The following is a 13,818-nucleotide window of genomic DNA, read 5'->3' on the forward strand; positions in this document are numbered from 1 at the left end:
CCCTCCCTCCGCCTCTCTCGCTCGCTCTCCCTCCCTCCGCCTCTCTCGCTCTCCCTCCCTCCGCCTCTCTCGCACGCTCGCTCTCCCTCTGGCTCTCCCTCCCCCTTCCCTCTCGCTCTCCCTACCCCTCGCTCGCTCTCCCTCCGCCTCCGCCTCCCCAGCTCCTGCTCCCTCCGCCTCGCTCTCCCTCCCTCTGCCTCGCTCTCCCTCCCTCTGCCTCGCTCTCCCTCCTTTCGCTCACCCTCCCGCTCGCTCACCCTTGCTCACCTCCCCCCTCTGCCTCGCTCTCCCTCTGCCTCGCTCTCCCTCCCTCCCGCCTCGCTCTCCCTCCCTCCCTCTGCCTCGCTCTCCCTCCCTCCCTCTGCCTCGCTCTCCCTCCCTCCTTTCGCTCACCCTCCCGCTCGCTCACCCTCCCGCTTGCTCACCCTTGCTCACCCCCCCTCCGCCTCGCTCTCCCTCCCTCCCGCCTCGCTCTCCCTCCCTCCTCCCGCCTCGCTCTCCCTCCCTCCTCCCGCCTCGCTCTCCCTCCCTCTGCCTCGCTCTCCCTCCTTTCGCTCACCCTCCTTTCGCTCACCCTCCCGCTCGCTCACCCTCCCGCTCGCTCACCCTTGCTCACCCCCCCTCCGCCTCGCTCTCCCTCCCTCCGCCTCGCTCTCCCTCCCTCCGCCTCTTTCGCTCGCTCGCTCTCCCTCCGTCCTCTCTCTCTCTCCCTCCCGCTCTCCCTCCCTCTCGCTCTCCCTACACCTCGCTCACTCTCCCTATGCCTCGCTCACTCTCCCTATGCCTCGCTCACTCTCCCTCCCCCTCCCCAGCTCCCCCTCCCCCGCTCTCCCTCCCTCTGCCTCGCTCTCCCTCCCTCTGCCTCGCTCTCCCTCCTTTCGCTCACCCCCCCTCTGCCTCGCTCTCCCTCCCTCTGCCTCGCTCTCCCTCCTTTCGTTCACCCTCCCGCTCGCCCTCCCTCCCCCACGCTCACTCTCCCCAGCTCTCCCTCCCTCCTCCTCGCTCCCCCTCGCTCTCCCTCCCTCCGCCTCGCTCTCCCTCCCTCCGCCTCGCTCTCCCTCCCTCCGCCTCCTGCTCGCTCGCCCTCACTCTCTCCCTCATGCTCGCTCGCCCTCCCTCTCTCTGCCTCCTGCTCGCTCTCCCTCCCCAGATCTCCCTCCCTCCGCCCTGCTCACCCCCCCTCCGCCTCCCCAGCTCTCACACCCCTTGCTCGCTCTCCCTCCCCAGCTCTCTCTCCCTCCCTCTGCCTCGCTCTCCCTCCCCCTCCCTCCGCCTCGCTCTCCCTCCCTCCGCCTTGCTCGCTCTCTCCCTCCCTCCCTCCCTCCCCAGCTCCCCCTCCCTCCCCAGCTCCCCCTCCCTCCGCCTCTCTCTCCCTCCCTCCCTCCGCCTCGCTCGCTCTCTCCCTTCCTCCCTCCCTCCCTCCCTAGCTCTCCCTCCGTCTCTCTCGCTCGCTCTCCTTCCCTCCGTCTCTCTCGCTCGCTCTCCTTCCCTCCGTCTCTCTCGCTCTCCCTCCCTCCCTCCGTCTCTCTCGCTCGCTCTCCCTCCGTCTCTCTCGCTCGCTCTCCCTCCGTCTCTCTCGCTCGCTCTCCCTCCGTCTCTCTCGCTCGCTCTCCCTCCGTCTCTCTCGCTCGCTCTCCCTCCGTCTCTCTCGCTCGCTCTCCCTCCCTCCCTCCGTCTCTCTCGCTCGCTCTCCCTCCCTCTCTCCGTCTCTCTCGCTCGCTCTCCCTCCCTCCGTCTCTCTCGCTCGCTCGCTCGCTCTCCCTCCCTCCCTCCGTCTCGCTCGCTCTCCCTCCCTCCGTCTCGCTCGCTCTCCCTCCCTCCGTCTCGCTCGCTCTCCCTCCGTCTCTCTCGCTCGCTCTCCCTCCCCCCTCCGTTTCTCTCGCTCGCTCTCCCTCCCTCCCTCCCTCCGTCTCTCTCGCTCGCTCTCCCTCCGTCTCTCTCGCTCGCTCTCCCTCCCTCCGCCTCTCTCGCTCGCCCTCCCCCTCCCCAGCTCCCCCTCCCCCTCCCCAGCTCCCCGCCTTGCTCGCTCTCTCCCTCCCTCCCCAGCTCCCCCTCCCTCCCCAGCTCCCCCTCCCTCCGCCTCTCTCTCCCTCCCTCCGCCTCGCTCGCTCTCTCCCTTCCTCCCTCCCTCCCCAGCTCTCCCTCCGTCTCTCTCGCTCGCTCTCCTTCCCTCCGTCTCTCTCGCTCGCTCTCCTTCCCTCCGTCTCTCTCGCTCTCCCTCCCTCCCTCCGTCTCTCTCGCTCGCTCTCCCTCCGTCTCTCTCGCTCGCTCTCCCTCCGTCTCTCTCGCTCGCTCTCCCTCCGTCTCTCTCGCTCGCTCTCCCTCCCTCCCTCCGTCTCTCTCGCTCGCTCTCCCTCCCTCCCTCCGTCTCTCTCGCTCGCTCTCCCTCGCTCTCCTTCCCTCCGTCTCTCTCGCTCGCTCTCCTTCCCTCCGTCTCTCTCGCTCTCCCTCCCTCCCTCCGTCTCTCTCGCTCGCTCTCCCTCCCTCCGTCTCTCTCGCTCGCTCTCCCTCCGTCTCTCTCGCTCGCTCTCCGTCTCTCTCGCTCGCTCTCCCTCCCTCCGTCTCTCTCGCTCGCTCTCCCTCCCTCTCTCTCGCTCGCTCTCCCTCCCTCCCTCCGTCTCTCTCGCTCGCTCTCCCTCCCTCTCTCCGTCTCTCTCGCTCGCTCTCCCTCCCTCCGTCTCTCTCGCTCGCTCTCCCTCCCTCCGTCTCGCTCGCTCTCCCTCCCTCCGTCTCGCTCGCTCTCCCTCCCTCCCTCCGTCTCGCTCGCTCTCCCTCCGTCTCTCTCGCTCTCCCTCCCCCCTCCGTTTCTCTCGCTCGCTCTCCCTCCCTCCCTCCGCCTCTCTCGCTCGCTCTCCCTCCGTCTCTCTCGCTCGCTCTCCCTCCGCCTCTCTCGCTCGCTCTCCCTCCATCTGCCTCTCTCGCTCGCCCTCCCCCTCCCCAGCTCCCCCTCCCTCCTCCTCCCTCTGCCTCGCTCTCCCTCCTTTCGCTCACCCTCCCCCTCGCTCACCCTCCCGCTCGCTCACCCCCCTCCCTCCGCCTCTCTCGCGCTCCCTCCTTTCGCTCACCCCTCTCCCCTATCGCTCTCCCTCCCTCCGCCTCTCTCGCTCGCTCTCCCTCTCGCTCTCCCTCCCTCCCTCCCTCTCGCTCTCCCTCCCTCTCTCTCTCTTCCTCCCCTTCACCCGCTCTCCCTCCCTGCCCCCCTCGCTCTCCCTATGCCTCCCACCCCCTCCCCAGCTCTCCCTCCCTCTGCCTCGCTTGTCTTCCCTTTGCCTCGCTCTCCCTCCCTTTGCCTCGCTCTCCCTCCCGCTCGCTCACCCTCGCTCTCCCCTCCCCTCTCGCTCTCTCTCTTCCTCCCTCCAACCCTCCCTCTCGCTCTCCCTCCCTCCCTCCATCCCCTTCACCCGCTCTCCCTCCCTCCCTCCCTCCCCCCCTCGCTCGCTCTCCCTCCCCAGCTCTCCCTCCCTCCGACTCGCTTGTCCTCCCTCTGCCTCGCTCTCCCTCGCTCTCCCTCCCTCTGCCTCGCTCTCCCTCCTTTCGCTCACCCTCCCGCTCGCTCACCCTCGCTCTCCCCCCCTCCCTCCGCCTCTCGTTCGCTCTCCCTCCCTCTCGCTCTCCCTCCCTCCCGCTCTCCCTCCCTCTCACTTCCTCCCCTTCACCCGCTCTCCCTCTCTCCCCCCTCGCTCTCCCTCCGCCTCGCTCGCTCTCCCTCCCTCCCCAGCTCTCCCTCCCTCCCCAGCTCTCCCTCCCTCCGCCTCGCTTGTCCTCCCTCCGCCTCTCTCTCCCTCCCTCTCCTTCACCCGCTCTCCCTCCCTCCGCCTCGCTTGTCCTCCCTCCGCCTCGCTCTCCCTCCCTCTGCCTCGCTCTCCCTCCCTCTGCCTCGCTCTCCCTCCTTTCGCTCATCCTCCCGCTCGCTCACCCTCGCTCCCCCCCTTCCTCTCTCGCTCTCCCTCCCTCCGCCTCGCTCTCCCTCCGCCTCTCTCGCTCGCTCGCTCTCCCTCCCTCCACCTCTCTCGCTCTCCCTCCCTCCCTCCCCCCTTCACCCGCTCTCCCTCCCCCCTCGCTCGCTCTCCCACCCCTCCTCGCTCGCTCTCCCTCCCCTCGCCCTCCCTCCCTCGCTCGCTCTCCCTCCCTCCCCTCGCTCTCCCTCCCTCCCCTCGCTCTCCCTCCCTCCCCTCGCCCTCCCTCCCTCCCCTCGCCCTCCCTCCCTCGCTCGCCCTCCCCGCTCGCTCGCCCTCCCCCTCTCCCTCCCTCCCTCGCTCGCCCTCCCTCCCTCCCCCCTCGCTCGCCCTCCCTCCCTCCCCCCCCTCGCAGCAGAGAGCTAGATCAATAGAAAACCAACAGCGCTCATCAGAAAACCACAAACACTATTAGTTGTTCCAACTAAACCCGTAGTCCCTACCCACTATGCACTTGTTTAGATCAAACTTGTTTGGATAGGTGTTAACAATATGTTGAAAGCTCCAGCTTGTCTTCTGATAGGCTGGATGGCATTTTCACAATATTGCTTACACTAGTATTTACCAATCCTGGTTCTGGGGACCCAAAGGGGAGCAATAAGACACTTGATTCAACTAATCAACTCGTCATAAAGTCTTTAGTTTAATCAGGTGTATTGGTGCTAGGCAAAAACAAACATATGTCCCCTTGACCAGTAGTGGAAAACACTGGCTTACACCAATCCAATCCTTTAATATCTACATGAGTGCCTAGGGGGTAAGAGGTAAGAAGAAGGGGCTAGGTTCTATTTGAAATTCAGCACATAAGAACCATGACACACTCTATTCATTCAGCCAGCAGGTAGCAAGCTAGACACTGCAATGCAGAGAAGAGGGGGGGATGGAGAGAGCTAATTAGCTTTTAGCTCATCCAGCCCTTTTTAAGTGCCTGATTAATTGGTGATGAATTCAATTACTCCTGGTGCTAGCATTTACATCTGAATGAAAAACGGGTCCAAGGTGGGAACCTTTCTGCTGTGGCTGCTGGAACACATGGGGCCCTGATGGATGTCACACAAGAGGCAGGCGGTCTGTTGCTGTTATCTCTAGGCAAACATGAGCCTGTCAATTGGAGAGAGTTTTGCGCTCGCAGACTGTGGACTGTAAAGACTAAAGAAATCTCCCCTACATGACCCTTCTCCTCTCCTCTCGTCGCTTAAGGTTAGCTATGCTTTATAGCACCATCTACTGCTTTGAATTAGAATATGCTAGCTCCTCCAGCCTTCAACACGTTGTTGCTGCTGAACCAAACATTGTATCCATAGCCCCAGATACAAGCTCAAAAGAACACTCAGAGAATTGGCTGACCAGACAAGACCAGACCAGACCAGACAAGACCAGACCAGACAATGGAAGCTGTCCAAAATGTAGCTTAATCAATAGCCAATGGCAAGGCTGGACTTCAAATACCCAGCCATGCCTTGTTGACCCCTTCCAAGGCCTGTCTGTCGGCCTGTCTGTCTTCCGAGAAAGACAGTAGCCTCCTCCCGAGGAGCTGCTTCCAACACTGGTTCACAATCACATTCAATCTCTCTTCTCCTTTCCACTCCCTGCCTGTGTCCTTTTCCCACCGGCTCTAGTCTCTCTCCACACTCCAGCTGCTTTCCTATCGGAGCCAGAGGCTGAGCCAGCCAGCAGCATTACTGCTCCGACTATATTACTGTCTGTATTACATCTGTATGGGATAAAAGCCTGAATGACTCAATAAGGAGACATGAAAACAGCTTCTCCCACATCTGGGCTGACATTGGAGAGGGGTGTGATGTGGCAGGCAGGGAGGGAATGAGAGGAAATGGGATAGTAGGGTTTGTTAAGACTGGGGTTCTCGGGTTGCGTTGTGGCTGCCGGCCCAGACTGTAGGACTGATGATCAGTTCAACAAAGTGGGTAGAGATCTATAGAGCTACAGAGGAGCTGCTGGGCTATGATGAGACACACAGCTGGTATGTGTTTAATAGGAGAGGACAAAACAGTGTTGGCAAGTCGTGGCAATAGTGCCATCTAGTGGTTATTATAGTTTAGTGCAGTTGCATTAACGCTCCCAAATATTGGCCCTCTGAATGTTCAGATGAATTATCTTTCTTTCCACCCTTCTTTGCCTATTTGCATTTCGAAATATTTTCTTTTTGAAGATGATTGTACTTCATTGCAGATGAAGATTGGGTACAGAAGTTGAGCTACCACAAGTTAGATCTATGTCTTTATGCATGTTCTATATCGACAGTAGCACACATTAAAAGTCTACTCATTGTTAGAGAATATATAACAAACGAAGACAACAAATCAACACATACTAAACAATAACACCAAAATGGCCGCCAGGGGTGCAGGAGTGAGGTCATTACCAGGCCAACATCCTCCCACTCCAGTCGGATGAGTGTCCTCTGCTGGACGGTCTGCTCATACTGCTCCTGCAGACAGTCCAGCTCTCTCCTCAGCTCCTCCACATCACACAGGCTCCAATCCTGGACACGCAGTGGCATATCAGTCTGGCACTGGTAGGTAGTGGTAACGGTCTGTTTCCTAGCTCCTAGTGTGATTTGAATGCCTCCATTCCACTATATTGTTAATATGTACCCTCTCCTTAAGCAGTCTCTCCACCATGTCATCCAAGCTGCATTCAGGGACAGCTGGGAGGTGGTCTGTTGGCCAGCCAGCCTCTCCTGCAGCTCACAGATCTGGGCCTCCAGAGAGTCATTGTCCTCCTCAAAGCAGCGCACCTAAAAGGGCACAAACAGCACGTACAATGATATAGCATGTTTTTTTTGACACAGGAAATGACATGCATGGTTAGGGTTGAAAAATTCTGATAATTGTCCAGAAAATTGCCTGGTTTTCCAAACATCCCGGTTGGAGGATTCAGATGATTTGCTTATTTCTGTCTGATTTCAGGTATATTCTAACCACGATATCTGAGAAAGATGGGACTTTGGGGAAAGTTACTGGAATTGTACAACCCTGTGTATGTTACATTTAATGGGTTGCTTCCTTGGAGCATCTGACTACAACAGACTGACTACAACAGACTGACTACAACAGACTGACTACAACAGACTGACTACAACAGACTGACTACAACAGACTGACTACAACAGACTGACTACAACAGACTGACTACAACAGACTGACTACAACAGACTGACTACAACAGACTGACTACAACAGACTGACTACAAGAAAAACACTTGATTTATCGTAGCGTTTTGCACTGGATATATGGTGATATGATATTGGTCCATCTCAAAACAATGTTTGCTCAACCTTAGGACAATGTTCCTACAACCGTAGGACAATGTTTAGAGGGTTGAATCCATCCCGGCTTCACCATGTTGATGAGTGCCACAAAACGATCAGGGCGAGAATAACGCTGTGGTCTTCAGTGAATTGGACCAGACTCTCCTTGTCGAGCGCCTTGGCAGCCACGAAGTCCAGCTTCTCACACGTACACTCCTCAGCAGCCACACCCCAGTGGGAGGGGTGCACACCACACACACACACACACACCACAACACACACACACACACACACACACACCTATAGGTTAAATATCACAAGTATTGGTTGGTTTTGTGCATGTACATTGAAAATCAAGGGCCACAAGATCGCAATCTCTGAAAAGTTTTGAATGAATAGCATAGCTGCCTCTCCCAAATCAGCTCTGTGTAAATTAACACCGCCCGGGGTAACCTGATTTCATTGTTTGATGCAAGTACAAAAGGCGTTTGTCATCACCTGTCAAACTTTTCCCTTGGGACGAACAAGGCGTAACTAACACTAAACACTATGTTAAACGGAGTGACCTTCTATAATGTATATAGAAATAGTGCAAAGCTTACTCAGACATACTTCAGTGAAAGAAAACAAACATCTGGTCATAACTCAAACTTTGTTGAATTCTGAAACGGACAAATTACCATAAACCTTACAAGTACTGTATGTCTCAACCCATCTCCAATTTGCACAACACAATACAAACATCATATTCTTTCCATTAGCCTCCTTCTAGTAAACCAGTGTCACTCAAACTCTGGTGACTGGACCAGAAACGGTCCCTAAGATGTTGCTGCCCGGTCCTTCAGAGGGTTGTCTGCTACATTCTAGTTTAATGGAAGAAGTCCACCAATAAGCTTCCCAGCCTGTTATAAAAAAGGTTGAGACACCCTGCAGTAAACCATCTTCGGTGCACAGTGTTCTCCATACAGCCCATCTCCTGTAGTAAACCATCTTTGGTGCATAGTGTTGTCCATACAGCCCATCTCCTGTAGTAAACCATCTTTGGTGCATAGTGTTGTCCATACAGCCCATCTCCTGTAGTAAACCATCTTTGGTGCACAGTGTTCTCCATACAGTCCATCTCCTGTAGTAAACCATCTTCGGTGCATAGTGTTCTCCATACAGTCCATCTCCTGTAGTAAACCATCTTCGGTGCATAGTGTTCTCCATACAGTCCATCTCCTGTAGTAAACCATCTTCGGTGCATAGTGTTCTCCATACAGTCCATCTCCTGTAGTAAACCATCTTCGGTGCATAGTGTTCTCCATACAGTCCATCTCCTGTAGTAAACCATCCTCAGTGCAGTGTTCTCCATACAGCCCATCTCCTGTAGTAAACCATCTTCGGTGCATAGTGTTGTCCATACAGCCCATCTCCTGTAGGAAACCATCTTCGGTGCATAGTGTTCTCCATACAGTCCATCTCCTGTAGTAAACCATCTTCGGTGCACAGTGTTCTCCATACAGTCCATCTCCTGTAGTAAACCATCCTCGGTGCACAGTGTTCTCCATACAGTCCATCTCCTGTAGTAAACCATCCTCGGTGCACAGTGTTCTCCATACAGTCCATCTACTGTAGTAAACCATCTTCGGTGCACAGTGTTCTCCATACAGTCCATCTCCTGTAGTAAACCATCCTCGGTGCAGTGTTCTCCATACAGTCCATCTCCTGTAGTAAACCATCCTCGGTGCACAGTGTTCTCCATACAGTCCATCTCCTGTAGTAAACCATCCTCAGTGCAGTGTTCTCCATACAGTCCATCTCCTGTAGTAAACCATCCTCAGTGCAGTGTTCTCCATACAGTCCAACTCCTGTAGTAAACCATCCTCGGTGCACAGTGTTCTCCATACAGTCCATCTCCTGTAGTAAACCATCCTCGGTGCACAGTGTTCTCCATACAGCCCATCTCCTGTAGTAAACCATCCTCGGTGCAGTGTTCTCCATACAGTCCATCTCCTGTAGTAAACCATCCTCAGTGCAGTGTTGTCCATACAGCCCATCTCCTGTAGTAAACCATCCTCGGTGCATAGTGTTCTCCATACAGTCCATCTCCTGTAGTAAACCATCCTCGGTGCAGTGTTCTCCATACAGTCCATCTCCTGTAGTAAACCATCCTCGGTGCACAGTGTTCTCCATACAGCCCATCTCCTGTAGTAAACCATCCTCAGTGCAGTGTTCTCCATACAGCCCATCTCCTGTAGTAAACCATCCTCGGTGCAGTGTTCTCCATACAGCCCATCTCCTGTAGTAAACCATCTTTGGTGCATAGTGTTCTCCATACAGTCCATCTCCTGTAGTAAACCATCCTCGGTGCACAGTGTTCTCCATACAGTCCATCTCCTGTAGTAAACCATCTTCGGTGCACAGTGTTCTCCATACAGCCCATCTCCTGTAGTAAACCATCTTTGGTGCACAGTGTTCTCCATACAGCCCATCTCCTGTAGTAAACCATCTTCGGTGCACAGTGTTCTCCATACAGCCCATCTCCTGTAGTAAACCATCTTTGGTGCATAGTGTTGTCCATACAGCCCATCTCCTGTAGAAAACCATCTTCGGTGCACAGTGTTCTCCATAGAGTCCATCTCCTGTAGTAAACCATCCTCGGTGCACAATGTTCTAAATACAGTCCATCTCCTGTAGTAAACCATCTTCGGTGCATAGTGTTCTCCATACAGTCCATCTCCTGTAGTAAACCATCCTCAGTGCAGTGTTCTCCATACAGCCCATCTCCTGTAGTAAACCATCCTCGGTGCAGTGTTCTCCATACAGTCCATCTCCTGTAGTAAACCATCTTTGGTGCACAGTGTTCTCCATACAGCCCATCTCCTGTAGTAAACCATCTTTGGTGCATAGTGTTGTCCATACAGTCCATCTCCTGTAGTAAACCATCTTCGGTGCACAGTGTTCTCCATACAGCCCATCTCCTGTAGTAAACCATCTTTGGTGCATAGTGTTCTCCATACAGCCCATCTCCTGTAGTAAACCATCTTTGGTGCATAGTGTTCTCCATACAGTCCATCTCCTGTAGTAAACCATCCTCGGTGCACAGTGTTCTCCATACAGTCCATCTCCTGTAGTAAACCATCTTCGGTGCACAGTGTTCTCCATACAGCCCATCTCCTGTAGTAAACCATCTTTGGTGCACAGTGTTCTCCATACAGCCCATCTCCTGTAGTAAACCATCTTCGGTGCATAGTGTTGTCCATACAGCCCATCTCCTGTAGTAAACCATCTTCGGTGCACAGTGTTCTCCATAGAGTCCATCTCCTGTAGTAAACCATCCTCGGTGCACAATGTTCTCCATACAGTCCATCTCCTGTAGTAAACCATCTTCGGTGCATAGTGTTCTCCATACAGTCCATCTCCTGTAGTAAACCATCCTCAGTGCAGTGTTCTCCATACAGTCCATCTCCTGTAGTAAACCATCCTCGGTGCACAATGTTCTCCATACAGTCCATCTCCTGTAGTAAACCATCTTCGGTGCATAGTGTTCTCCATACAGTCCATCTCCTGTAGTAAACCATCCTCAGTGCAGTGTTCTCCATACAGCCCATCTCCTGTAGTAAACCATCCTCGGTGCAGTGTTCTCCATACAGTCCATCTCCTGTAGTAAACCATCTTCGGTGCACAGTGTTCTCCATACAGTCCATCTCCTGTAGTAAACCATCCCCGGTGCACAGTGTTCTCCATACAGTCCATCTCCTGTAGTAAACCATCCTCAGTGCAGTGTTCTCCATACAGCCCATCTCCTGTAGTAAACCATCCTCGGTGCACAGTGTTCTCCATACAGCCCATCTCCTGTAGTAAACCATCTTCGGTGCATAGTGTTGTCCATACAGCCCATCTCCTGTAGGAAACCATCTTCGGTGCATAGTGTTCTCCATACAGTCCATCTCCTGTAGTAAACCATCTTCGGTGCATAGTGTTCTCCATACAGTCCATCTCCTGTAGTAAACCATCCTCGGTGCACAGTGTTCTCCATACAGTCCATCTCCTGTAGTAAACCATCTTCGGTGCATAGTGTTCTCCATACAGTCCATCTCCTGTAGTAAACCATCCTCGGTGCACAGTGTTCTCCATACAGTCCATCTCCTGTAGTAAACCATCTTCGGTGCACAGTGTTCTCCATACAGTCCATCTCCTGTAGTAAACCATCCTCAGTGCAGTGTTCTCCATACAGTCCATCTCCTGTAGTAAACCATCCTCGGTGCACAGTGTTCTCCATACAGTCCATCTCCTGTAGTAAACCATCCTCAGTGCAGTGTTCTCCATACAGTCCATCTCCTGTAGTAAACCATCTTCGGTGCATAGTGTTCTCCATACAGTCCATCTCCTGTAGTAAACCATCCCCGGTGCATAGTGTTCTCCATACAGCCCATCTCCTGTAGTAAACCATCCTCGGTGCATAGTGTTCTCCATACAGTCCATCTCCTGTAGTAAACCATCCTCAGTGCAGTGTTCTCCATACAGTCCATCTCCTGTAGTAAACCATCCTCGGTGCACAGTGTCCTCCTTACAGTCCATCTCCTGTAGTAAACCATCCTCGGTGCACAGTGTTCTCCATACAGCCCATCTCCTGTAGTAAACCATCCTCGGTGCATAGTGTTCTCCATACAGTCCATCTCCTGTAGTAAACCATCCTCAGTGCAGTGTTGTCCATACAGCCCATCTCCTGTAGTAAACCATCCTCGGTGCATAGTGTTCTCCATACAGTCCATCTCCTGTAGTAAACCATCCTCGGTGCAGTGTTCTCCATACAGTCCATCTCCTGTAGTAAACCATCCTCAGTGCAGTGTTCTCCATACAGTCCATCTCCTGTAGTAAACCATCCTCAGTGCAGTGTTCTCCATACAGCCCATCTCCTGTAGTAAACCATCCTCGGTGCACAGTGTTCTCCATACAGTCCATCTCCTGTAGTAAACCATCCTCAGTGCAGTGTTCTCCATACAGCCCATCTCCTGTAGTAAACCATCCTCGGTGCACAGTGTTCTCCATACAGCCCATCTCCTGTAGTAAACCATCCTCAGTGCAGTGTTCTCCATACAGCCCATCTCCTGTAGTAAACCATCTTTGGTGCATAGTGTTCTCCATACAGTCCATCTCCTGTAGTAAACCATCCTCGGTGCACAGTGTTCTCCATACAGTCCATCTCCTGTAGTAAACCATCTTCGGTGCACAGTGTTCTCCATACAGCCCATCTCCTGTAGTAAACCATCTTTGGTGCACAGTGTTCTCCATACAGCCCATCTCCTGTAGTAAACCATCTTCGGTGCACAGTGTTCTCCATACAGCCCATCTCCTGTAGTAAACCATCTTTGGTGCATAGTGTTGTCCATACAGCCCATCTCCTGTAGTAAACCATCTTCGGTGCACAGTGTTCTCCATAGAGTCCATCTCCTGTAGTAAACCATCCTCGGTGCACAATGTTCTCCATACAGTCCATCTCCTGTAGTAAACCATCTTCGGTGCATAGTGTTCTCCATACAGTCCATCTCCTGTAGTAAACCATCCTCAGTGCAGTGTTCTCCATACAGCCCATCTCCTGTAGTAAACCATCCTCGGTGCAGTGTTCTCCATACAGTCCATCTCCTGTAGTAAACCATCTTTGGTGCATAGTCTTCTCCATACAGCCCATCTCCTGTAGTAAACCATCTTTGGTGCATAGTGTTGTCCATACAGTCCATCTCCTGTAGTAAACCATCTTCGGTGCACAGTGTTCTCCAAACAGCCCATCTCCTGTAGTAAACCATCTTTGGTGCATAGTGTTCTCCATACAGCCCATCTCCTGTAGTAAACCATCTTTGGTGCATAGTGTTCTCCATACAGTCCATCTCCTGTAGTAAACCATCCTCGGTGCACAGTGTTCTCCATACAGTCCATCTCCTGTAGTAAACCATCCATAGTGTTCTCCATACAGTCCCTGTAGTAAACCATCTTCGGTGCACAGTGTTCTCCATCTCCTGTAGTAAACCATCCTGTAGTGTTCTCCATAACCATCCTGTTCTCCATACAGCCCATCTCCTGTAGTAAACCATCCTCGGTGCAGTGGTGCAGTGTTCTCCATACAGTCCATCTCCTGTAGTAAACCATCCTCGGTGCACAGTGTTCTCCATACAGTCCATCTCCTGTAGTAAACCATCTTTGGTGCACAGTGTTCTCCATACAGTCCATCTCCTGTAGTAAACCATCCTCAGTGCAGTGTTCTCCATACAGTCCATCTCCTGTAGTAAACCATCCTCGGTGCACAGTGTTCTCCATACAGTCCATCTCCTGTAGTAAACCATCCTCAGTGCAGTGTTCTCCATACAGCCCATCTCCTGTAGTAAACCATCCTCGGTGCACAGTGTTGTCCATACAGTCCATCTCCTGTAGTAAACCATCTTCGGTGCACAGTGTTCTCCATACCGCCCCACAATCTCTGTTGGACCCTCCATTCTGACTCCACTGCTCCTCCTCAAACTGCCGGCGGTAGGAAGACACTCTCACCATGGCCATGGTTGGTTTACTGGGACTGGTACTGCAAGCGGGGGCTACAGTAACTAACACAGCCA

The 13,818-nt window shown here is 53.8% G+C and overlaps 1 pseudogene; it reads right to left on the reverse strand.

Moving 5' to 3' along the window:
* LOC139366023 (peripherin-like) overlaps positions 1 to 13,762 on the reverse strand; it is a 30,711-nt pseudogene extending 16,949 nt beyond the window's left edge.
* Between the last annotated feature and the right edge of the window lie 56 nt (positions 13,763 to 13,818).

The sequence above is a fragment of the Oncorhynchus clarkii genome, chromosome 14, assembly GCF_045791955.1.
Source record: "Oncorhynchus clarkii lewisi isolate Uvic-CL-2024 chromosome 14, UVic_Ocla_1.0, whole genome shotgun sequence".
In the NCBI taxonomy this organism is placed as follows: Eukaryota; Metazoa; Chordata; class Actinopteri; order Salmoniformes; family Salmonidae; genus Oncorhynchus; species Oncorhynchus clarkii.